The 26,101-nt window shown below is 38.9% G+C and overlaps 1 protein-coding gene across 4 annotated transcripts in view; it reads left to right on the top strand.

Moving 5' to 3' along the window:
- The window catches only part of BMPR1B (bone morphogenetic protein receptor type 1B), a 276,193-nt gene that overhangs the window by 88,717 nt on the left and 161,375 nt on the right, over nucleotides 1–26,101 (top strand). For all 4 annotated transcript variants that reach the window (XM_073001909.2, XM_073001914.2, XM_078394599.1 and 1 more), the window contains exon 2: nucleotides 14,001–14,108. The gene's annotated coding sequence lies outside the window, so the exon portion shown is untranslated. The remainder of the gene's footprint in view (nucleotides 1–14,000; nucleotides 14,109–26,101) is intronic.

Here is a 26,101-nt window from a genome sequence, read left to right on the forward strand (position 1 = left end):
GTTACATGGCCTGAAACCAAGGGCACTTTTGTAGAATTAGTTTGCTTTTCCTTCACAGATTAACACTTAGTGCCGATGGGCTGAATGTCAAGGAAAACGAGGTTCCAAAAGTGTATTTTCCTCTTATTTGTTTTTCTTAGTCTCAAAACAGCTGCTGTGTGTCCATATGAAGCAGAAAGCCAGAAGAAAAAAAAGGGAGCAACATTTTAAATTAAATAATCCATTTAAAGTCTTCGGGGATTACTCTGCCTGCTTTTTAAAACCTAAATATAACCCATTTTTGGTAGACACCGAGAGGGTTGTTCACATTGTAAATACTGAGATTCCAGGGCTTTTCTGAGTTTCTTTATTGCAATGTCCTAAATAGTGATTTTTTTTTTTCTGTGAATGCCTGATACAAATACAGAGTGCAAGTCTGGTTGTTTCGTTGCACGTTCTGTGGAGACTCCTAGGAGGAGAGAAGGGAGGTATTTGGAGATGAAGGGCAACTTTCTATTTCAGAAGCTTGGGAAGAGAAGTGGCTGGCTGGGCTAATATTTCTGGCTCATTTTGGGAGTGTGCTCATTTAGTTCCCTTTGGTTACTGGCTACTTGAGAAGAGGGCAGCTCAGTCTTTTTCCTTTTGCCCTTGTAGATGGCTTTCTGAATTTTGGGCCACAATAAGTATCAGCTGGCCAGAGACTCCCTGTGAAGGGCTCATGACCCTATCAGTCCCACTATCTTTTTATTTTTAGAGAAGCAGCCATGTTAGTCTCTTGTCTGTTGCAACAAATATGACACAGCTTTTTGGCACCATGAAGTCTAGCAGGTTTTGTGTAGTACAATTTTTGTGAGTGAAGAAGTTTCACATAGCCTATTCCTTCAATTGCAGAGAATATAGCCTCAGTGGGGAGACATTTATACTATACGCAACATAGGGAGGGGAGGGATGTGAATTCTAATAGAAATGCAAAAGATCCAGTACAATGGTGGAATTAACAGTGGTGGTTAAGGATCACTCAACAGTCCTTGGGAGGTGACAGGTGAGGATCTTGTTAAGAGTCATTCAAAAGATCATTGAGGGGTGGCAAGTACCCTCAAGCATAAATAAGCAGATTAACACATGTAAGGCAGAGAAAAGACTTTGTCTAAATCCAGGATAATGGAAGATTATGGCCTACAGATATGGTCAAGAATGTGACCTGTACACAGTTGATTCAGGACAGAAAACAGAGGGGATGGAAGAAATAAAATAATTAAAAAGTAGAACCAACTGTCCATACCATTGTCATCATGATACATATTGATTGATGGGGTAAAGCAGTGGAGTGCTAGTAGGAGAAGGGGTGTGGCAAACTGCTTTAACAGCCACAGTGCTTATCACCTAGAACTGCTCAGGTAATAAAAAGCTTACCTCCTTCTGTGATCAGACTTGCAGGCATATGCAAAGCGCCTAGCCCAACCTGGAAGTATTGCACGATAAATCTCCATTCCCACACCAGCTGACCCTATAGTACTGGCTCATGTTCTTTGTTCCCTTGGCTCTTGGTAGGGTGGAAAGTACACTAGACCTTCCAACACATGTTGTTTCCTCTCATGATATTTTGAAGAATAGGTTATGGGACAGCTCAGTCCTCTTTTTTTTTCCAGGGTCAAGTTCTGTTTTTGTTATTAAAGAAAATGTAGTTTGCCAATACAACTGTGATTCAAAGTCCCCACAATCAGGTGTTGCATTTAAATGAACACTAACTGCAAGAAATTTAACCAAAGAGATCCCTTCCTGCAGCAGTTCTTGACATCACAGTGAGTGCCATGCTTGTTAAATTATGGAACATAATTTTAATGGGCGATTCAAGATGACTGCCATCCAAGATCTGCATTATGGAAACCTAGAATAATTGCCTGGTTGGGCCAGGTGGCATGGAACTGTGGATGGAATTTCCTTATGGGCTTCTTCCTGTACTTCCACGTCTATTGTGCAGGCTGGAATTATTTGTCCAGTGAAGTTGTCCTTTATTTATAGGAAAAGGACTATTGTCCGTGGTGCTTAACTGACGAAATGTGGTACAGTGGTGCCTTGCTTTACGATTGCCCTTCATTACGATGAAACCGCATTACGATGATCTTTTTGCAATCGCAAAACGATGGTCTGAATAGGAGTTTTCACTTTGCGATGATTGGTTCCCTGCTTTGGGAACCGATTCTTCGCAAAACGATGATTTTCTGACAGCTGATCGGTGGTTTCAAAACAGCCGCCGGGTAAATAAAATGGCTCCCCACTGTTTTCTGGGATGGATTCCTCGTAAGACAGCCACCGAAAATGGCCGCCCTATTGAGGATCTTCGCTGGACGGTGAGTTTCCAGCCCATTGGAATGCATTGAAGGGGTTTCAATGCATTTCAGTGGGCTTTTTATCTTACGGCGTTTTCGTTCTCCAGCGATTTCGCTGGAACGAATTAACATCGTAATGCAAGGCACCACTGTATGTTGCTTCCTTAAAATATACTTTTAACCAGTTATATTGAGATATTAGGGGAAAGGGGGGGATGTATGCTGGAGGTTGTTCAGTGGTTCCCAACCTTGGGTCCCTAGATGTTCTTGGACTACAAGTCCTAGAAATCCTGACCAGCACAACTAGTGGTGAAGGCTTCTGGGAGTTTTAGTCCAAGAACATCTGGGGACTCAAGCTTGGGAACAATTATTCTAAAAGGTGGGTGTGAATTATTAATAAATTAATCATGAACAGATAGGATAGAAATATAATCAATCAGCCAATCAATCAATCTCACAAGGGCATACTCATGTCTTAGGCAAGTCTTAAAGAACATTTGGCCCGGAACATATAGAGCACTGCCTTCTTGCCACCTACCTTACCTGACCATTGAATTAATTTTTTCTGTTTCAGTGGCAGCTTCCAATTAATGGTAATCTGGCAACACTGTTGTTCAGTGGAAAGGCAGAAAAGAAATGTAATTAATAAAATCCAGACAATTTGACTAATGTGTGTGCATCTGGTATATCTGATGAAGTATATGCACATCACATAAAAAATGAAATATCTTTCCATTCTCTGGAGTCATCCCTGAATAGAAGACAGAAATCTATGAAGGCTTTGTGCATTTTTAAGACTTGGATGTATCTTTATTTGCTTAGTTTTTAAATTGTTATTTTCTAACTTGAAATGAAGAAACAGAATTTTAGAAGCCATTCATATGCCCATGCCATAATTATGTGATAAAAACATAAATGTGTCACAATAAATAAATAATAATTTTGATGACCTTAAGAAAAACCTAAGGAAATTCTTGGAATGTTTTTGTCATTTCCTCCCACCTGCATTGAAACTACCACAAAAACCTGTGCGGAATATCCAGGGATCCTCTTGGAACTATGCAGGATAAGATGCAGTAAGTAGGTGCACTCTATTTTAAGCATTTTGGAGCTCCTTAGGCAGTTCCCATGCCTTCTTCTAAACTGACCAGAAAGCAAAGCGGGTACAGGGGAAAGGGGACAGGATAGTTTAGTTCTGTGAGCCATCTTTAATCAACTGACGTTGGGATCTGGGGCACAGTTATTAAATTCTGAAAGTGGGATACAGGGAACAGTGAGGATAGGTCTATGATTTCTAAGAGAAACACATGTGTGTGAGAGAGGTTTTTTTATTTTTTTGCAATCGTAAGGTAGTTTTCTATACAGGATGGGGAAGTGGTATTCATTTATTCAAAGAAAAAAAGGGGGGGTGAGATCATAGTGCCCATGGACTACAACATGCTCTTTCACATTTGTCTGAGGGATTTTTTTGATAGTAGCCTAGATAAGAAAAGACGAATTTATTTTTGCATTTAAATTCTCCTACATCACAAATTTTTCATTTTACAAATTTCAGGCGAGGCCTCCGAATGAAAACAAAAATACAAACAAGCAAAACAAACACGATGAAATCCAAAACCACCTTGCTGATGGAAACATATAATGCAAATCCTTTAAAGCAGTCTTAATTAGTAAGACTGGCTATGTGCCAGGTTTCATTAAAGCAGGGGAGCAGGGGGAAATCCTTATTTTAATGCACAGGCATGCTACTATTTTCCAAGCATTTAGGTATCAGATTTTAGCCTCAGAATTTCTGTACAGTTTTTGGATTTTAATTAGTCAAGGAATGCAAGCTAGAATTTGACCCCTAAGTAACCCTTCTGCTTATAATACTGTGTAATCAGTTACACAAAGGACCACAATGGCTTCAAATCCTTTCCTAGGTAGTTATTTAATTGGGAAGTGTTTTGTTCATTGAAGCGTTTGACGTGTGAGGTGGAAGGCATCGACTTTGGTGGTACTGGGATTCTGGATATCAAAGGAATTTTTGTGAATGTCCCAAGAGGGCCTCCTGGTGCAGTGAATGTTGTAACAAGACCAAGACATTTGTTCCTTCATGGTGTGTAGTCATGTCTGAAAAGTTCAGCCTCTCATTTTATGAAGGGGCAAGCAGGAGGAACGCACACCACTGAACCCAAAGGTGTTGGTTCTGTTCTGTTCATTTGAGTTTTAAAGTGCCCATGTTCCACCTCTCCCCCTGAAAAAAAGAAATAAGGATAATGAAGGGAGTAAAACTGTGATTTTTCAATCTGTCAAGTGCTTAACCAGAAAACAACATATCAGGATTACAGGGAAGGCATGTACTGTATAGTTTTAGTGGGTAGAGTGACAGACTAGGACTTGGGAGATCTGAGTTCAAGTCTCGGATCAGCCATGGAAATTCACTGAAGGTGTAACTGAAAAAATAACTTCTTAACAATAGAATCATAGAATAATGGAGTTGGGAGGGGCCCATAAGGCCATTGAGTCACCCCCCCTGTTGAGTGGAGGAATCCAAATCAAAACAGATCTGACAGATGGTTGTTGAATTGTGTCTTGAATGCCCATGGGATGATGGAGAACAGATCCTACTGTCCCCTGTATGACCACCTTTCAACTGTTTGAAAAGTGCTATCATATCTTCTCACTCTTCTTTTCTCAAGGCTAAACATATCCAGTTCTTTCAGTCTTTCTTCATAGGGCTTGGCTTAAATCTCTTACCTTGAAAACTAAATTAGGGTTACTAGACGTCAAATGTGACTTCGAACATAATATAACATATTGTGTAGTTTGAGAAGACATGTCCTTCAATATTTGAATAATAAGATTTTTTATTTTGAAAATGAAAAAAGCATCACCTTATTGCTGGTGGGCTACCTTATTGGAGGGTTTGTTCATCCATATAAATAACACGGAGTGTATCCCTGGAGGCTGGAAGCATAGTATAGTGTTCCCATTGTTTTAAATAGGTGATTGAAAGGACCCCAGAAATTACAGGCCAATAACTTTAATAGATATTGTGACAAAAGTATATGCTAAATTCTGTTACAGAAAGTGGAGGATTGGCCTGAGCAAAATTCTGTCATAGCAGAAGAGCAGGCAGGCTTTAGACAAGGAAAATCTACCATTGACAATTGTTTCACACTCTTGCATCTGATGACCAAATACACTGCAAGAGGTGGACGACTATATACCACATTCATTGATCTAAGTTCAGCCTTTGATTCCATCATTAGAAATTTACTATGGGGAAAAAATTCTGAAAAGAGATATAGACAGCAGACTTCTTATAAAAGTCTTGTATACAGGAACAAAGTAAGAACAGGAGTAAATCATACCCTAACTGTGAGATCCCCACAGCTAAAGGACTATGACAGGGCTGTGTTTTGGCCCCTTTCCTTTTAAATTATTATTTTAATGATGTAGTCCCAACCATGTACAATCTTGATTTTCACATGTCCAAAATTGCTGCCAGGACAGTTAATATACTACTTTACGCAGATGATATGGTTATACTTTCAACAACACAAGTGGGCATGCGGAGATTGCTTTAAAAGTGTCTATTTTAAACAAAGAGTTTTAGATATTAGAGCTCAGGCGGACCTAGCCACACTAGCACCTGTAAAATCGATGAAATGGCTGGCTGGGGCTAAAGCCCAGTTTTAGGAAGAAAAATATTTGTCCTTTCCGATGAAAAGAGACTTGCATGTGGCCTTTACACAACTCTGTTTTGAACAAACGGATACAGTGATGCAGAGGGATCGTATTTTGGGCATACCTGTACAAAATAGACATTGCCCCTGTAGGAATGATAAAGTAGAAAATCTTGCCCACTATTTGCGGCACTGTCAGTTATATGCTAATATTAGAAAATATTACTTTGCCCCGCTCTTTAACAGGTTGAGGACATGGGATGATGAGAGTTGTGTGGATCCAGCATGTTCATAACACAGAGGGTTGCTCTTTATGCAGTCAAGGTGGCTTCCCTTAAAAAGAAAGAGGATGAAAAGAAATGTGTTGTCTTTTAATTATATAGCAAAGTTCTATAAGGATTTTAAATCAAGGTTTTAAGGGATTAACAGTAATTTATCTTAAATTGACGACCTGATTGATATATTTGTTTTATATATGTGATCCATTTTTCTTTTTTCATTTAAGAACCAATCATCTGTAAGTTTATAAAATTCAATAATGTTATTGTATATGGTGAATGATTGATGAAATGGTCCATAGACTTCTTCATTAAAATTTGACTGACATTTAATGCAACAGTGAAAGAATCTTCCAAGGTGGAAGGGGTGCCTTTCTAGGTACACCAGTGATTTTTGACACTATTGTTTCTCTCTGTGACTGCAGTCACACCAGCAAAATATTTCAGAATTGCTCCTTGTAAATTTTTACCCTTTTTGGCGGGAGTTCAGATGACATACAATCATTATCGATTCTTTTGTCGTCCCCCCGTGCTATCTCTCCATCAAATCCTGCCCACCAGGAGGCTTCTGCTTCCCCCTCCCAGGATTCATTGTGCAACAATTACAGTGGTGTCCTATGTGCACAGTTGTACCAATACTTTTTTTCTGGCAAGCCACCTTGTGTTGCTTCTGCCAATGATGTCATTTGCTTGCATGTCCCTTTAATTAAAAAAAATAGTGAGCGGAGTTTTGATGCATTCATTGGAATCTTACATCATAGGCCTCTGCATGTCACTTATTTGTGGATCCATCCACCAGGTGGTGCTCCTTCCCCTGAATCCTTTCATGTTTTCCTTTTGGGGACCTTGTCACAAATGCAGCAGAAAAACTTGTACCTATATATCGAAATGTCGACGAAACATTGATGTAACATTTATTTTTTTAAAAAATGATACATAAACAACCCAGAGGGAAATATTCCAGTACCGAAGTGTAGCCGGTCATCAAATTTAAGGAAATATTGTGGTAATTCAAAAACACATTCGTAATGCACACTCTAGAATATATGTCACGTGACCACAAGGTGCAAATGCTCAGGGAATAAAAGATGCAAGAAAAAAGGGGGACATTTTGCTGGTGTGACCATAGCTTATGTTGAGGGACTGAGATGCAGGATTATAAACATACACAGCCGAAATAAAGCCAGGGAGATGGAAAGTGCTTAGCTGGGAGAGCTAGCATGCTTTTCCAAGCAGATGTTCTAGAACTCAATGAAGCATTGTTTTCTGGATTAGAGGATCAAGGAAACTTCTAGTTCTAGCTTTAGTCACTTGGTTGCCATGTAGGGCCTGAATTGGTGCTATACTGTCATACTGACATCTGAGATTGGCTTCTGTAATAGGAGTGTGAAGTTCCTCCATACTACAGGCGCACACACTTTTGCAGTAGCATTCCCAAGGTATCCAGTTTGATGTTGAAATATCAAGTAAAAAAAAGAGAAGTTAGCTAGAGATGATGTCCTAAATTAATTGGTTAATGTGATTTGGAAGTGCTGTTTATAATGCTTCTTCTCCCAACGGGAGACTGGGATAGTTGCTAACAATTTGTATATAGTAGTGGTGGCAAGTTATAATTAGATTCAGGAAATGGATAATAATGTGTCTAATAGCAAATGTAGAGGAAATTTAGATGTATTTAAGAGGTAATTAACTGAGGAGAAACTTGGCCAGAATATCGGCACTAACACCTCTGTACTTAAGGAAATCTCTCTCTTTTTCTTTTTTAATGACTATAATGTGTTCAAGACTTTTAGTTTTTAATACCGTCTCCAAATGTTTTATAATGTCAGCCATGGTGCTAATAGCATATTTCTACATTATGTTCAGCCCTGTTCCCAAAGCTGGTTATGATTTAGCAGGGGGGCTGTGACTTCTTGTGCTTTAAAAAGCATTGCATATCATATCCTTCAACCAAGCTTTGAAATAATTTACACCAGCCCCTCTCTGCCATTGTCCTAAGTATCAATGGCAAGATTCCTGTTGCTGATTTTTACACATGCATATGTGACATCCCATGAATCTTGTTGAGAAATTGCTGTTGATTAAAGAGGTGCTGGTTGTGTTCCTAGGTGTGATGTCACCATATTGAAGAGTGGGAATGTGCCTCACAATTTCCATTACACAAGCATAAATTGACAATAGGATTCTAGCCATAGATAGAGACGCAAAATTTCTGAAAATTTCCACACAGCCCCCCTGCTTCCCCCCCCCAGAAAAATTGGAAATTTTACATCACTAGCGATAGAGTAAATCTGTGTTAAAAGCATTTCAGGCAATCTCAGAAATGAGGTACACAGCACTAATCTCTGAAATTGATTCACATGCATTTATATAGACACATTTCAATGGGACTTGTTTCTGAATACACATGTGTAGGGTAGCATTCATGTAAATGTTTACAGTGGTACCTCGCAGGACAAATGCCTCGCAGGACAAAAAACTCGCAAGACAAATGGTTTTGGCAATGGGGTTGGTGACTTGCAAGTCGTATGTGCCTATGGCCGTGCTTTGCAAGAAGAAAGTTTTCCGCTTTTTGTTCCTGTTTCATGTTTGCTTATTTTTAAATGTTTTTCTAAGATGTTTAAAAAGTTAAAGTTTTTTGATTGAAATTTTTTAAAATAATCTGCACAATATGTATGGCTTTAAAGAGCACTTAATAAACCCTTTGTAAAACCAAATTTGACTTTGTTCTAACTTTTTTTGCCCATAGGAACACATTAATTAGATTTCAATGCATTCCTATGGGAAAACGCGTTTCACAAGATGAATTTTTCGCAAGACAACATTAACCGCAGAACGAATTAAATTCATCTTGCGAGGCACCACTGTAAATACCTTCCTGTATTCAGTAGGCTTATTATACTGTGTTTGGAATGGCAATTTTGCTTTTACTGTATTTTGCTATATTTGACTGAGTTGATCTGTTAATTCAAAACATAACCAGAAACATTCACAAGAATACTTTATATATATATTGTTTGTTTTATATATTGTTTGTATATATTGTTTATATATTGTTTGTATATATATTGTTTTAATATTGTAGGCAGCCTTGGCTTTCTTTAGGAGAAAGGCAGAATATAAATATTTTAAATAAATAAATAAGATATTATAGGAACAAAGAAACCTACAGGGAGTTTCTTTTTATGAAAGAGCATTCCATTAAAACTGTTCCGCATGGGAGTTGCAGTGTGGGTAGAGATACAGGGAAGCACAAATTGCTCCCTACATGGGGTGGCTTTTTTCATATGACAGTCCATTTCATGTTTGATCTTCCTTTTCACTGCCTTCAACATGCTCCATCATTATTGTCTTTTCTAGTGAGTGTTATCTTTTCATGATGTGCCCAAAACATGATACCTTGAAAACCCGTTCCTCATGAAAATATAATAATCCATAAAGTGAGGGTAAATAATGTGCTTTATCTTAAAAAAAACACACACAGAACTGGTTTGGAAAAAGAGTGGGGATGAAAATAATAAGTAGAAATCAAAACTGTTGTATTGATTTTCTCTCTCACTCTTTCAAGATTTTGTTCTGTCCAGTGTCATACTAGGTATTTCCTTGGGGACAGTTATCATTTCTTATCCCAGAAGCTGAGTGTAAGTCTGTTTCCCATTATTTTCTAGTCACTTGTTTTATGTAGAAATTCAATCATGATCTAGGCTTGGTATTGTTTTGATAGAGAAAAAAAAGGTAATTTATATCAGCTTAGTTTTGTTTACCATTCGGGCAATAGGTGGCAAAATAAATATGAGCATTGATAAATCTGTCTTCGGCAGAACTGAGGCCAAAACTGTTAGGTTCATGTACAAGTAGCCTTGTACCCACATTTCTCCTGTGTGTATCACAATTAGTGAATTGAGGAAGTGTATGTAAAGGGGCCATTATGGATTGCCCTTGTCTGCTAACCATGGTTTAGCAATACATCTGTATGTCTCCGCTAACTCATTCATCGATAGCCTGCTGAGTAGGCTGTTTACTGTGCTGGAATAGAAATTCACATAGATCATGTTCTGACATTGGCTATATTCGCAAGGGTATTCGCAAGAGTATTTGCCTGTTTTGCTATGGTTACCTTTGTTGCAGCAAGAGACAAGTCAATATGATGCAAGAAGCCTAATTTCTTCATAAAAGGGGGGAAGTATATGTATTTGGAGTACCTTGCACCATTCTGTTTCCCACGTAGGCAGAAACTTAGAAATCTAAAGATTGAAAAGCAAAGACTGTAATTATGACTTCACACACCTAAAAATCAGTACAGTGGTGCCTCGCAAGACGAATTTAATTCATTCTGTGGTTAATGTCGTCTTGCGAAAAATTCATCTCGCGAAACACATTTTCCCATAGGAATGCATTGAAATCTAATTAATGCATTTCCTATGGGCAAAAAAAGTCAGAACAAAGTCAAGTTTGGTCTACAAAGGGTTTATTAAGTGCTCTTTAAAGCCATACATATTGTGCAGATGATTTAAAAAATTTCAATCAAATACTTTTCTATGATGTTAACTTTTTAAACATCATAGAAAAACATTTAAAAATCAGCAAACATGAGGCAGGAACAAAAAAAATGGAAAACATTCATCTTGTGAAGCACGGCCATAGGAACATTTGTTGTTTGACCCTTTAAATGAAGAGAAATTATTGGAAAAAGATCTCCTCCTCCTCCTCTTCCTCCTTCTCCTTCTAAGCAAAGACAACTACTCCATTGAAAAATTGCTGATCTTCTTCACCACCTCCATAATGTTTGTGTCCAGTTAGAAACATGTGTCCCTGGCATGGACTCATTGAGATATTCTTGCAACTGTGTATTATTCAAATATTTCCCAAGGAGGGTCCAGCTGAATATTAGAAGGAACTTCCAGGCAGTCGGAGCTTTTAACAGTGGAATGGAAGTACCTTGGAGAGTGGATGTTTTCCGAGAGACCTTGGATGTTCATATTTAGTAATGCTTCTACTAATGCGGATTTCCAGCATTGGTGTTGGAGTGGGTTGTCTAGGTGACCCTTGAATCCATTTGAGTTCTACAGTTTAAGATTCAGGGCTTAGAGTGGTCACAAGACCATATAGGTGGGGCATAAATAAAATAAATGAATAAATAAATAAAATTTGGCTATGCAGATGTTTCCTAGATTTTATGTTCAAGATCTGAATTTGCATCAATGATATACTTAGTGTGCAGGTCTAGGTTGAATGTTGTGTATGTGTGTGGACATATAAGGTCCTTGGAGGCATAGCAATCACCCACAGGTCAGAGAAGCTGCTCCTCTTCTCCCCATAAGACTTGGGCCGAGTATGAAGTAGTCCAAAAGGAAAGTGTATTGCTGCTTGTTCTTAAAAATAAATAACTCGTGTACCCTGGTCAAGTGCTGGAAAACTATTTTCTGAAATACATACAGTGTTTTCTGTTTAACTAGCTCTTAAAATATTCTTAGATATGCCCCAGTCCTGTTCTAAATTTAGAACAGGAAATAACTGTGGTGCCCCTGTTATGTGTTTTGGCGAGTACTTATTTCTTGGAACACTGAGATTTATTGTCATTTGGTATGTGACAAACATTTTAATGAGGAGACTACTACTCTAAGGACTGCTGGAAAAATGAGCACCCCAAATTGGGAACCATGAAATCAGCCCCTGAGCTTGTTAAATTAGTGCTTGATAAATAGTATGAATTAATGCATCATTTTGGAATAGTTAGTGGAAATATTTCTGGTGAACACATTTTGGAGAAAATGAGTAGAAAATGTTCTTGATAATGCACCCTGTCCTTAACTTCAGAAACTGGAAATGCTGAAGTAAGCTAGAGATTATTCTGTATGTGGGAGTTCAGTGTTGCAAAATATATTGTGTTTCATTCTCAGCAAGAGAAGTCTTCTCGTTCTGAACTACAGACTATCTGGAACTGTGGCTTGTAACCTTCATAGTTAATGCATGAAATGCTTTAATACTTAAACCAAGTTCTGCTTCTTTCGGTTTTTTTCTATTCAGTTTTAATTCTTTATTTTAGTCAAATTTTTGATGCCACTCTTTAATTTTGGGGCATTGGGTATATTTTATAGTACAAGTAGTACTCTCACTTTTATCTAGAAGGCTGAAACATTAAGAATACAGTGGACCCTTGACTTACAGACGGCTTGACTTACAGACTTTTTGAGTTACAGACTTCTCTGGCCGCAAAATTTAGGTTTGACTTGCAGACTGAGATTTGACTTACAGACCAGAAAAAACCCAAAATGGAACAAAAACGGCCTGTTACGGGATTAATCAGTTTTCAATGCACTGTAGGTCAACGGAGACTTGACTTACAGACTTTTTGACTTGAGAACCGCCTTCCAATACGGATTAAGTTCTCAAGTCAAGACCCCACTGTACTGTATGCTAGAATTGCATGGAGTACTTTAAAGGAGTGGTTCTTAACCTTTGTTACTCCGATGCTTTTGAACTGCAACTCCCAGAAACCCCAGTCAGGACAGCTGGTAGTGAAGGCTTCTGGAAGTTGCAGTCCAAAACTCCTGAGTAACCCAAGGTTAAGAACCAGTGCTTTAAAGCATTGCACAGACTTTGCAATGCCTTGCAGGTATTTGGTTTAGATTAATTTCTCCATATATAGAATTTGTATATGTGGGCAAGTACAGTTTCAGACATCCTTCCATATAGGAGAAAGTAGATGTGCAGGTTTATGGTACATGTCTGTCAGCACTGGGAGTGGAGGAAAGTGTCTTAACTGTCTGAAATGTCTTAACTGGCAATATGCAAAGAACACATAACCATGCAGGTATGCCAACAGTTGCTGGTTCAAATCCACACGGGACAAAACATTTGACCTGTTCAGTTCTACATGGAAATCTTATCTTTCCCTTTTATTGCAAGAGGTTGCTATTACAGTTAAAGAAACACATAAATGAATGTACCTATACTACCAGGCATGCTTGTTAAACTATTCTGAGTATTAGTACCCACACTCCTCAAGTTGAACTAGATAGGTCAAGGTTAACATGAGGAAGGCTGGATGGAGGTGGGCAAGGAGCAGACCGCTTTCAGACATCAGAACCTGAAGCAAAGAAGTTCTCCTATAGAGACTGGTAACTCCAGTTTCTCAGGGTGATGAGCCTGCTTTAGGTTTTAATATGAGCTTCACCCTACACTCTGCACAGGAGGATATTGTGTTCTTTTGCTTATCTTTCCAGGTTACTCCATTATGACTGGGGTAGAGTTTGATGTTGCGAAACTTTAGCATCACATCTTGCATATCTGGAATATAAACCTGTGCCCTTATAGTGCTAGGAAATATTCTGAACTGCAAAATAAACTGCATTATTAGCAAGCTTGATTAATTTGTTTAAACTGTAAAGCCAATTAGAAATTAGTACAAATTTGATGTGTTCCCTCTGCCTATCCAAGCTTTTAGTCAAACGTATTAAACTCATCGATTAGCATTTTGAGTTGTAAAAATATACTGTGGTTGAAACATTGTCTGTTCTTAGATATTTAATTTGAAATATTGAAATATGATCCATGTAATTAAAATGAGATAGGCAACCAAAACATTTGGATTTCTCTCTTTTTTTAAAAAAATGCTGGCATACCTTTCCATAAGAGATACGCTGAAGCAAAATAAATACCTAATGATTGTTTTTCTTGCTGTAATTAAGCTTTTGAACCTAATGCTTATTGTTAACTAGTGTCTGTCTCTTCTACTGCAGGTTTTGCTGTGGTATTAAATACATCTAAATGGTGTGAAGTATGTGACTGAATATTAAGTACATCTAGATGGTGTGAAGAGAATATTTTTATCCTGGGAACTACTTCAGGTAAAAGTTACATTGCTTTAATGAACTAGTCTGTATTTATATAAGAAAATATTACATGATCACCTCAAATTCACAGAAATTATTGTAGCAAATAAACAATACACAAAATATATTGGCACATATACCACAAAATAGGCTCTTGGTTGCATTTTTTATTTTACACAATAAGTTGTCATACACGGCAGGATCTATGAGGCTTAGAAGACGTATGAGAGCAGTATCCTGGTTGCAATAAATTTTGATGGCTTTTGTGACTGAACAACACTGCGTTCTCTTCTATTGCCTGTTCTTAAAGCTTATTTTCTCCATATATATATAGACACACACAAACACACATCTAATTTGGAGAAAAACTGCAGTCCAACGTCAAGACATGTACCACTGTTGCTGCTCAGGATTATCTTTTGGTCAGCATTTTTAGTGGTAGTAGCAGTTTGTGGATACTTTCAGAGTAAAGTTGAAATATTAAACACATGTTCAGGAAAGAAACAAATGTTGATGAAGTGTCCTTTTCAGTTAGACATGGCCAAACTCTTGCGGTTAAAGGACAGCTTTTGTCTTACAAGACCCACTGCAGGTTGTAGCAGTTCCAAAAAATGTGAAGCAATCGAAATCCAAAACTGTAAATAATCTCTGTTGAGATTGTTGGGGGGTATGTGCCCTCGCTGGCAGAGATTTGTGTCGGGGATGCTTTATTTACCAGAGAGGAATGGACTGAAGGCTTATCACTTTATTGCTGCTGGCAACCTTAACACCTCATGACCTGAACTGTAGAAGACAACACATGATATCATTCATCTGCTTTAGAATACCCTGTCCCATAGGTTGTATAACTGCCACCTTCAAAACACCATATTTTTACCAGGTGGAAGAATGCGGAAGCTGAAATATTTTGCTTAAACACTTCTATTTATTAGCCATTCTTATAACTTTATCTATATTTACATCTGCCTTACATGTTTAACTTTCAAAATATCATGTCCTAAGGGGGCATGCTTTGTTAATGTTTTATCTTAAAAGTATTCAGCAGGACGCCATATATAAAGTCAATGAATATTCTTCAGATTGCTGTAAACCAAGGCTAACCCATTCAGGCTAAATCTTTCTTTTGAAGTGTTTTAGTGGCTGCTAAGTTTTTACTGTAGCTCCAGTTTCTTATGCCAGTTACTTCAGAAAGCTGCTTCTTTGCCAAACTGAGATGCATTTATAGTTCAAAGAATTTATAGAAATATTTTATTGTAAACCTGCTTTATTGTTTAGGGCTGGAAATGTTTTCAAAACATGTGGGGTACCTTGAGAATCTGTTCCACTTGTTCCTTTGATTTGAAAACAGTAAGTTTTTCACAGAATGAATAGGAATACGTGTCACCTTGGCTCACGTAGCTATCTTTAAGGCCCAGAGTAAGGATATGTAAAACCTTCCTTACTATTTCCATGAATATTTCCACATTTCAGAAGAATAAATGATGCATGTCCAGGACTTAGATCTGCTAAATAAATACAGGGCACTATGTTCTGAATGGTTAGCTTTCCTTTAAATTCATTGGCTACGAACAACTTGTTTCCCAGTCAGACTGCTGACTGATTTACTGTTGCTTATTGTTTCCAGTCAAAATGGAGACAAGCTTGTTTCTATGTATGCCTGGGCTGCTTCTCAACGACTAGACTTTGGTATGTTAGCTCTCATTCTCTGCAATAGGGTTACGTGCATGTTGCCCTTCTTGTACACTGAATAGAAGTGTTGGTATCTTTTCTCTCCCTCCTGTTTAAATCAGGAAAATGGCATGAGAAAAGCTTATTCACCACCTCTCCTAAGAGCCTTTATAAATCAGGACCCATTCAACTTTTTCTTTATTATAAGAAACAACTAATATTAACCCTCAGCCCCCCCATAATATATGATTATATGTTCTCCTTAACTATAGTCATAAATAGTTAATATTTGTTTTAGCAGGGACGTCCCATAGAAGAACTCTCGAGAACCTGAGCTTTGAGGCTCAAGCTGTATGATACAGATAGAAGCAGAAATTACTAAAGTGCTGAAGGCAGTCTGATCAAAGCATGCACTTTCTTACCTCCAGCATCCTGTAAATTTTCTTGCTTTGTTTTTGTAATTGGCATTGAAAAGTAAGCAGAGGTTCCATGCAAACATCTGATTGCTCAGGCACAAATCCTTGTGGAATCATTGTTAGCTTCCACTACTGTGCTGTGTGTGTTGTCTGATTATACACACACACACACACACACACACACACACATACATACAGTGGTGCCCTGCATAGCGACGTTAATCCGTTCCGGATTAATCGTCACTATCCGGAAACATCGCAATGTGGGGGGGGGGGAAACTATTTTCTTTTCGTTTAATGCGTTCCTATGGGGTGAAAACTCACCATTATGCGAATATCCTCCATAGTGCCGCCATTTTCGCAGCCTCAGTAAGCGAGGAAATCGCGCGAAAATGGTTGCGGTGGCCATTTTGGGCACCAGGCGGCCATTTTGGAACCGCCGATCAGCTGTTCCGCAAACATCGCAATGCGAAGATCGGTAAGCGAAACGCTTACCGATCATCGTAATGCGATGTTTAGGCTATTAAAACATCGCAATGCGATTGCATTAGCGATCCCCCAAAAATAGATCGCTATGCAGATTCATTGTTAAACGGTACGCTCGTTATGTGAGGCACCACTGTATATATATATATATATATATAGTTTCAGGGGGAAAAGGTGAATTAAAAATTGAACAACTAATAAATACTCTAAATAGACTGAAAAACTATTTTCAGTGGTATTCATGTTGATCTGTTTTAATATTTATTGTGAAACTAAAAATGAAGGATTGTCACATTTTAAAGGCTAACAGATTTATTTCATGGTATGCATTCTTGGACTGCAATCCATTTCTTCAGACTTTAACCTTCCCTATGAACTGTGCTTCGCTGGGTGAAGTGAAACCTTGCACGGTATTTTATCCCTTCACATCAAGGGATTACCTTAATACTGCACAGACTTCTGGGATGGGGGGAATGTGGAGGTGAAGCTGACCTTCCTCCCTACCCGTTGAGCCCAGAACACTTCAATTGTGTTCCTGTGACAAAATATTTCAAGGATCTCTGAAGCCTGAATTGAATCTCAGAGCAACATTTTTTTTGCTTAGGCATGTTGTTCCAGGATCTATTGGTAAATATCTGGGTGAGTTGCAGTATATCAGCAAAGATTTCTGATTCCTCCCTCCTCTCTTTTTAGCAATAAGAACAACCAAAAGACTCATTTATTACGTTATATGGCTGAAATGAAGAAATATTGGAGGAATCACAAATTGGATGCATGGGTTTAAGATCTGTGAGTTCTATTCCATTTTAGTGTTTCAACAAGTTTCTGGATCATTGGTGTTGAGTGACAAAATAAAAGACACAATAGATCACACAAGACTGGAGTTTGCCCACTCCCACTGTATAAAACTAACTTTCAAGAATCCATTAGGAAAGTGCCGCTTTTATACTAGGTTAGTAACCTTAACTTTAGATTTTGTATTGTGATAAGCATCTCCTTTGTGATGCTCAATGCAGCACTGGCTTGTTCTACACAGTAATGTCTTGTCCACTGAAACTGATGTAAAGCATTAATTTTATTGACAAAGCAGAACGACTGATTTCTGTTCCATGTTCAGTTGGGTTCTAGCTATCATCCTGGCTTCTGGCAAAGACATCCACTTTAACTCTTGCACATGAAGATTTGGCCTCTTAGTTCTTAAAGTGTGCTCAGGGGAATGAAATTATTTCTCACCAGCTGGACCAAGCCTCTTCCCTTTTCAAAATCCCAATACCTGGACAGTTAAACTGTTGTTTTAGAATGAATATGTCTATCTTTTTTCATTCTCAAGCAATGGTAAACAAGACTACATGCTCCCTAGACTTGACTATTTTCTTTTCTGTGCTTTTACATTGATAAAGGGATAAAAGGAGAAGAAATTTTTAGAATAGACTCACAGATGTATGCACATTATACAATATGTTGCCAAATAATAAAGATGACATTATTTGCTTGACAGACCAATCACAGTTAGTTTGCTGGGTTCATGCCAATCAGTTTCTCTGCCAGTGAACAAGTGAATCAAACTCAGGTTAATTAATTAGGTTGATGTTGGTGCTTATCATACAAATTCTGTTGACACTGCTGATAACATCAACACCAAATTTTTTAAAATACAGTGGTGCCCCGCATAGCGACGATAATCTGTTCCAGAAAATCGTCGCTATCCGAATTCGTCGCTATGCGAAATAAAAAAGCCCATAGGAATGCATTAAAATGCATTTAATGCATTCCTATGGGCTTAAAAACTCACCTTATGTGAAAATCCTCCATAGGGGTGGCCATTTTCGGTGCCTCTAAAGCGAGGCAACACACGGGCGGCCATTTTGGAACCGCTGATCAGCTGTGCGAAAATGGGGCCTTTGGGAGGAATGTGGGGGAGCACTCCCCCGTCCTCCCAAAGCCCCCACTGACATTTTCGCCCAGCTGATCGGCGCGGCTTCGGGATGATGGGGGGAAGCCCTTCCTCCCATCATCCCAAAGCCGCCATTTTTGCCCAGCTGATCAGTGGGGCTTCGAGATGATGGGATTCCCCCATCATCCCAAAGCCCCGCCGATCAGCTGGGCGAAAATGCTGGCTGGGGCTTTGGGAGGACCACAGGGCAGCGCTCCCCCGCGGTCCTCCCAAAGCCCCTGCCGATCAGCTGGGGGCAAATGGGGCCTTTGGGAGGACCATGGGGGAACCCTCTCCCATGGTCCTCCCAAAGCCCCCGCCGATCAGCTGGGGGAAAATGGGGCCTTTGGGAGGACCGGGGGGAGCGCTTCGCCCCGGTCCTCCCAAAGCCCCAGCCAGCATTTTCACCCAGCTGATCGGCGGGGCTTCAGGATGATCGGGGGAAGCGCTTCCCCACAATCATCCTGAAGCCCCGCCGATCAGCTGTGCGAAAATGGGGCATTTGCGATGATCGCTTCCCGCGATCATCGCAAAGCAATTTTTTCCCATAGGGAACATCGCAATGTGATCGCTTTTGCGATAGCAAAATCTTCATCGCTATGCGGATTCATCGTTAAACGGGCCGCCTGTTAAGCGAGGCACCACTGTATATATATGTGATGTTCAGAGATCAAAATGTTCTTCTAGGGACTAATATTTCCATTCCCTAGTGTTTTCATAGATTTCTCACAGTAAGACAAGCAAGCCAACAAGTACTTCTCCATACCAAGACCTTTGTTGTCCATGTAGCTACATCTGTACTGATAAGAGAAGTCCCAGTTGATCTTAATATTTTTAGTGGCCTGTAGATCTCAGTCTATTTGCTTGATATATGACTAACCTTGTAGCTTTGCACATTAATTATTGTCTAGTAGTGAGCATAGCTTGAGGAAGGAAAACTACAGAAGCATTTTCAGATTACTCCATTTCAATAATGTTTTGAAAGGGGATCTGTTACTAGCTACCTTATACTATAATGTACATGGTGTAGAATGTGAAAAAGTATTGTTTCAAGGAATTGAATGGCTTGCCTGTCTGATATATTTTAATCGATTCCAGATTTTTTCCATGACATCATTATTATACCGGATTTTCCTAACAAATATGAACAGCTGCTGTATACTTCTTTGGCTGTTTTATGTTACAGTGTAGCAGTTTTTCTGCTCCACACAAATCATGCTGAGATAGTGACAGTGAAGCTTCTAACACAGCAAAGTTATCATCTAGAGCAGTGGTCCCCAACCTTGGGCCTCCAGATGTTCTTGGACTTCAATTCTCAGAAATCCTGGCCAGCAGAGGTGGTGGTGAAAGCTTCTGGGAGTTGTAGTCCAAGAACATCTGGAGGCCCAAGGTTGGGGACCACTGATCTAGAGAACTGTGTCCAGTTCTAGACACTACACTTCAAGAAGGATGGCAACAAACTGGAGTATTGTGAAGTATCAATTGAGAATTAATACTTTGTAACTGGAAATGGGCTGATACTTGTGTGGTTGGTGTTCACTTTGAAAATTCTTATAGATGTTTGTCTTATGATTACAGTGGTGCCCTGCTAGACGCTTACCCCGTTAAACAACAGAATTGCTTGACGATGCTATAGCGATCGCAAAACAATGTTTCCTATGGGTTTTTTTAGTTTAACGACAATTAGGTCCCTGCTTCGCAGACTGATTGTTCGCAAGATGACGATTTAAAACAGCTGATCGGTGGTTCGCAAAATGGCTCCCCACTGTTTTCTGGACATATTTCCGCAAGACAGGGATCGCAAAATGGCCGCCCTATGGAGGATCTTCGCTGCACGAGCAGGTATCTTCCCCACTGGAATGCATTAACCGGTTTTCAATGCATTCCAATGCGGCTTTTATTTTCGCATAACGATTTTGTTGTACAGCGATTTGAATGGAACGCATTACCGTCATCATGCGGGGCACCACTGTATTGCCCTTCTCCACATGGTTATTTGCCTTTTCAACCTTCATAGTATCACTGAATAATTGAGGTGGGCCTAGAAGGCTATTGAATCTAACCCCTTCTCAAGGCAGGAATCCCAGTCAAAGTAGATCTGACAGATGGTTGTCCACAGAGTCTAGTCCATTTTATCAGGTCATCATTGTTTGTTTGGAGAGTGCTCGAGATTATTATAATTTAAAAGTGAAAATATTTAATTTCACAAATTATCCATTTTAGCTGACAATTTGGACAATGCTAAATGTTATCTAAAACCACCTTCTCTCTCATGGCTTCCCTTTCAGTTCTCCCATTGATTCTGTAAACTCTAGACTTGACCCCTGCAAAGAATACAATCTTAATGTAGGATAACATTTGTGCTTCAAGCAACAGGCAGCAAACAATAAATGCTTTTTTTCAGCATGAAAATCATACAATTGGCAAATGGTTTTCTGGACAATATTTTTGCCAGGATAAATGTCCTGGCTCCCATTCTGGTTGCAATTGCCTTATTACACTTCTATTGGACATTTTACAGACACTTGTGAAAGAGAAAAGCAAAGTACAAATGCTGTTGGAAATATAATGATAAAAGAGTCTGAAGGGTTCAGCTCTCAAAGGAAAAAAAGTAGTAGTGTTCTTGGAATGATGTCCTAAAATCTTGAAGTTAAACATGGAAAATATTTATAGTTTTGTATACTTTTACTGTTGCCAACCAAAAGAAAAAACAATTATGGCAACCCTTAGAATTTAGGGTTTGCATAGGCTCAGTAAGAAGTAATGGTAAAAGTTGGGGTTGAGGGAGAGAAAGAAATACTGTTGACAGTGTGACTAGCACATAGGTTGTGTGCTTGATCCCAGGGCTCATAGATTTTCAGTGCCTGTCTGTATGAAATCTGGAAAGGACTGCTGCTAATTTTGTTTGTTTTGGGATAACAAGTTTAATAAAAACACATTTTGTATGATGTCAGTTTGTAGAGATGGGCAGGGTGAATTTTAGAGATGGTCAAGCAAACTTTTTAAAAATATGTGACAAGTGTAATTTTCACCCTTGGATCCTTTGATCTCTTGATCTGCTACTTATCAAGAGCATGCCTCCTTTAGTGTCTACTTGGCCATCCTCTTACTGCTCATTGTCTCTTTGCTCTCTTTTTATTTTTCTGTTCTACTAGAAGAGGTTGTTGTAGAGTTTTGAGCTGCTGGTAAAATTCCTTGTGCTGTACAATAGACATGTAGAGACTCACAGAGGAAATAGCTTTATGTCGCCCAAAGTTCACCCCTTTATCATTAACTGGCACTTATTTATTTATTTATTTATTTGCTTCCTTGCTTGCTTACTTACTTACTTACTTACTTACTTTTAAAAATATTTTACTCACTCTGAGACATTTGCGGAAGAAAGAATAAAAATGTTTCAATACTTATAATTGTGAACTGCAAACTAATAAACTCAACTGACTTCAATAGACAAAATGGAGGGAAAGAGATGCGGAGCAGAGAGGCGGGGCTCTCTTTGAATTCAGAGGCAGGGAAGGAATGATTGGTTAGTGCTGGATTGACTGACAGTCACCCCAGCCCAGAGAGGTCACTCCCATCTCTTAAGCCACAGGCAGCATTTGAGGTTGCAAAAAGTCTAACAGAGATCACATGTCATAAGCTGTCATCAACACAGGATGTGCCAGCTCTAAACAGTTATGTTTTCTCATTCAAACTAGCCTTCCAGGTTATTTGGACAGTAAGTTCTTCTCCTTCCCCTACTTCTATTCATTTTACCTTGAATCATCAACAACCATAATCTATACTTTACATTTGGCATGCTGTGACCACACCAGTCCTGCATTTCCTATGCTTTCTTTCGCCTTGCTTCCCTTCTAATCAAAAATACATGGAGAGTCTCACCTGCAATTTCTTAGCAAAATTTCTTTCAGCTAGCTATAGATTTCCTTGCCAGCAGTTGTAATGACTGTGCCAACATTCTGACCCATCATCTTCGGCACTTAAAAACTGTTTATGCACATTCCATGACATCATTACAACATACAGTAGGTAAGACCTGGGAAGATTCAGAGATGGCAGGCAATGTTTAGTCTAAGACGTGTAAGTTGGTGTACGACTTATATTTATTATTTCTCATCTTCTAAGTGTGCTTTTGGAGTGCTGTGGTTTCAGATGCTGGCTTGTTCTCAAGCCATAGTTTAAACAAAGCACAGTACCCTGAATTTGGACATCAAGCATAACTGTGGTTAATGTAAAATAAACAGTGGAAGCATCCAGTCTCCTCTGTGAGCCCAGAGTTTGTGACAGTTCATTCATACAGTGGGAAACCATTATATCTAAATCCTACAAACAAGGTTGACTTGATCACAGTGCAGAAATCTCACTTCACTTAGTGATTCTAAAACAGTGCAAAATGATAAAATGTGATGTTACTGTAATATTTTATACTTTGGTTGCTGTTCTGCATTTTCTTTGTGTATAAAGCACTGCACACAGGAAAATAGTGAGCTTATGATATTCTTCTGCACCTGTGATCCAAACTGTGATCTGGGCCTCCCTATTACTTCCGTTTCCCCTTGACAATTTGTCTTCTTTCTTCTGTGCTGTGCATTTAATTAAAATGTCTGTAAATGGATAGTTCATCAGGGAGTGCTCCATAAAGGTGCCTGGGAAGCATTGTCACAGCCTTTCTTTAAAAGAGTAATTGCACTGAGCTTCTCTAGCACTTTAAATAATTACTTAGCCCACAGGTGCATCTCTGTTTTGTAACAGTGCCTGTGTTAGGGAATGTGTGGTGGGGCAACCCAGTAATTCAGGGCATTTAGCAAAGAACTACAGGAATAAGAGTGGGAAAAAATAAGTGGGAAAGCAAAGGCAATACAATCTTGCTATAAAAGTGCATCTGGGCAGTATTATCCATAGAGAACAGAAAACCAAAGTTATTTCTGACCATGAAGGGTCACATAAAAACACCCTTACCTGTTTCTTTCCACTGCCAACCCTTAAATAGAGTTACCGTATTTTTCGCTCGTATTTTTCGCTCCATAAGACGCACCTCTCCATAAGCCACACCAAATTTTTAGCAGAAGAAAACAGGGAAAAATAATCTGTTTTCTTCACTCCATAAGATGCACAGACTTTCCACCCCCCCCCATTTTGTGGGGAAAAGTGTGTCTTATAGTGCGAAAAATACGATAATTCTCTATATTTGGATACTGTGGAGAGAAGACCATCCGTATGCTGACTTCTCTGCCCTGTGAGATTTCTGTACATTTCTTTTTGCCATTGGACGTTGAAACCACAGCGCTTCAAAAAAACTTCTCTTTGTGTAGCAACGGATACAATGTCTTGACCTAGAACTACTTTGGAAGTGGTAATGAACTAGTTTGAAATGAATCAGTTAATTAATGTTCATGAACTGCGTTCAATCCCAGTAGATTTGGGTAGCCAGCTTGTTGATTCAGCTTTCCATCCTTCCAAGTTCAGTAAAATGAGTACACTATCTGTTCAGGTTGGGGAAGAACTGGAAACTGACCCACAGAAAAATGCCCAGAAGGAATTATCATGGAATGGCACCCATCCACAAAGAGTGCAGATTAGCATGGAAAAATGTGGTACCAGGATCCACACACAAAAGATTCTGCACTGGACTAAGCCAAAGAACAAACATGCATCCTTACATAGATTGGTTTGAAGAAGAATAAAAACCCCTGGAAAAGAAAATTTGACTCTGTTGAATTTGCTTGAGCCCTGTGTTATGCGGACACAAAGATGCAGTATCAGTGTTGTGAGTGCAAGGTGGACAGATGTTTAGTATGTATGGGCTCTTAGCTGTACTTGTTGCTGTAATAACCCTTTAGAAACAGTGATGTAAATCCTTATTTGCTCTTTGCAGACAAGGTTTAGGAAATGCAAAAAAAAATTCTTGCACCATGAGAGGGCAAGATATTTATTTATTATTTATTTATTTATTTATTTATTTTATTTATATGCCGCCCACTCTACCCAGAGGTCTCTGGGCGGCTTACAATAATTAAAATTCAATACAATAAGATGATTAAAATACAATTATAATACAATTAAAATACAATTAAAATTGCCATCATCAGGACCCACAGTTGTTATTTCAATTAAAAGCCTTCTGGAACAGGAAGGTTTTGACCTGGCGCCGAAATGTCATCAACGTCGGCGCCAGACGGATTTCAGTTGGGAGGGCGTTCCATAGTCTGGGGGCAGCTGCCGAAAAGGCCCTTTGTCTACAAGCCATCCCTCTTACCTCTTTGAGGGATGGCTCTTTCAAAAGGGCCCCCTGGCTAGATCTTAACTGCCGGGTAGGCTCATATGGAAGGAGGCGGTCCTTCAAGTATTCTTCAAATATTCTTCTTGCACCCCCGATAGAAGAAAATGAGAGTGTTTTACTCAGTCCCTATAAAGAAAGAAATTTTTTTTTGTGCGTGGACCAAGCAAAATTATGTAAAAATAATGTTTTAGTGCACATAGTTCTTTGCTGCAAATAGAGCAACTCTAAGAAGTAGGAATTGTGATACTGCCTTTGGCAACAGCTTTGGGTTTTCTGTAGTATATATATTTTAAATAAGTTACCTGTTTACATGCAGTGTAATATAGTTAATGTGCAATTACTGTTAGTCTAAATTTACTTATTTTTATCATGAATTACTCAGTGCAACTTGAGGAATGGAAAAGGTATTAACATTGAGAGCACAGTAAGTCAGCCCATCTGCTATGCCATGACACCTATTTAATAGAGATCCGCTTTTGTTTTATCCACACAATATTGTTTTAACAGAAGGGCAATCTTCTGCGTTTGTTCTTTCCAGCAAATAATTGGAAATAGGATTTCAGGCTCAATTTTGTGTCTGTGTTTTTAACATTTCAGACAGCAAATAGCTTTTACCTTTTTCATGCCATGTTCAGCCTGCCTCGAAGCTTTTGCCAGGAAGCCATAATAATGGATAATGGTCAAATTATTTTATCCATAGGGATTATTTCTGCAAGCTTGCTATTGATATGGAATTTCCTATGCCTGTCTCCACAGCTGAAAAGCTGATAGAAGGAAAGCATGTGGTTTTAAGTTTTAAGAACATTTTAGTAAAAATATGAACATTAAGTCAAAAATCACGATATTAAGCATCTGGGCGTTTAGATTGCTTAAAACTTTATTGTTTTTCCCCCTCATGCATTTATTTACATGCATTGATCTAACACCACTCTCCCATTGTATTTGCTTGTTTAAATAGATGATTCCAGCTGTGTCTTCATTCTAAAGTCCTAGATTATCATATTTGCTTCTCCTGACTATATCAGAAGCCTCATCAACTTTTTCTCAAATGGTTGGCTACATTTGAAAATTCCAGTATAACCTTTTCTGTGCTCCATGCATTCCTAAGACTTTGCCCGCCCAACCCGAAATAACGAGACGACACACATTAATATGGGTTAAAACCGGGGCCACAACTTTATTAACTATTGAACTTTTAACTACATCTTTTTACAACGGGGTCAGC

Source organism: Pogona vitticeps, chromosome 5 (assembly GCF_051106095.1).
Source record: "Pogona vitticeps strain Pit_001003342236 chromosome 5, PviZW2.1, whole genome shotgun sequence".
Classification (NCBI taxonomy): Eukaryota; Metazoa; Chordata; class Lepidosauria; order Squamata; family Agamidae; genus Pogona; species Pogona vitticeps.